Source organism: Mandrillus leucophaeus, unplaced genomic scaffold (assembly GCF_000951045.1).
Source record: "Mandrillus leucophaeus isolate KB7577 unplaced genomic scaffold, Mleu.le_1.0 Scaffold164, whole genome shotgun sequence".
NCBI lineage: Eukaryota > Metazoa > Chordata > Mammalia > Primates > Cercopithecidae > Mandrillus > Mandrillus leucophaeus.
Genome location: NW_012101632.1, coordinates 714,933 through 716,002, shown reverse-complemented (window position 1 = coordinate 716,002; position 1,070 = coordinate 714,933). Strand labels below are relative to the sequence as shown.

The window sequence follows — 1,070 nt, the reverse complement described above, 5'->3', positions numbered from 1 at the left end:
GGGGAGGGGATGCGGAGGGAGACCCAACTGGATCTTCAAAGGTTCCACTCTGAGCGCAAGAGTGTAGAACAAATCTGCCCCTCCAGCATTGGCACTGGGATTAAAAGAAGCGTTGTACTCTTTGAAATGGATTTTACATACAAATGAACTGATGAACACCATCAACATGTCAGCTTAATTCAGTCCAATCAATACACCAGGCATTAAAAACTCGGAGGTAAAAATGGATTGTGGCTTTTTGTTGATGACACTGAGGAATTTTGGCCCCGAGCCCTGGTCAGGCAGGACAAATAGGGCAGTCTGCCTATTAGCTGTCAGGCACATCTTGGGGGATAAAACCAAGACCCCAAGTCAGAGCTCGGGGCACCATGGTCTCCACTTTAGCCCCCAGAGTAATTTTCCCACAAAGTGGCCACACTTTACATTTCCTACATTCCTTTTCCCTGCTCCGACCCCTTCGGCCGGGCCTCAGAGTTGACAGCTGGGGCTGGCCAGAGCCAAGCAAGAGGCATCGAGAAAGGGGGATGCTAAGGAGTGGGGGGTGGGAGGGGATGTCAGTGTAACCAAGAAGTAATCGGAAGGGAAGAGAGGACCCCTCACCCTTCACATTCCCAGCCTGGCTCCCCCACTCTCCGACCCCACACTTGAGCCTCCAAGCGGCTACCGTGCGCCTCCCTTGTTTAGGGGCACCCCTTCCATTCCGCCCCTTTTCAGTTCCTTCCCCTCTCACCTCACCTTGGGACTCCTGCCCGGTCCCCAGCCGATCAGGCTCCTCTTGGCCGCACGCATCCTGCCATCTCCTCCGAGCCCGCCTCTGCCCTTCTCCCCGGGCCAGCTGGGGTACCCTGGGGTCTCCGACCTTCCTGGGATCGCCCAGATCTGCACGCCAATGCCCCCGCTCACGACCCCCTCGCCCCGTCCTCAACTGGGGCCTGCAAGACTCCTACTCCCTTCAAAGCCCCTCTCGGACACCGCGTCCCTCAGGGTGCCCCAGGGATGCCCCGGGGTCCCCCGTCCTCACCTGAGTCCGCTCGAAGCTCTCGCGCTCCGCCGCCTCCAGCCCCGCGCCG

The 1,070-nt window shown here is 58.6% G+C and overlaps 1 pseudogene across 1 annotated transcript in view; it reads right to left on the bottom strand.

The window, feature by feature from the left end:
* LOC105536871 overlaps positions 1–1,069 on the bottom strand; it is a 5,470-nt pseudogene extending 4,401 nt beyond the window's left edge. The window contains exon 1 of the transcript XR_001005636.1: positions 1,022–1,069. The product of XR_001005636.1 is annotated as an uncharacterized LOC105536871 (transcript). The remainder of the gene's footprint in view (positions 1–1,021) is intronic.
* Position 1,070: the final 1 nt, after the last annotated feature.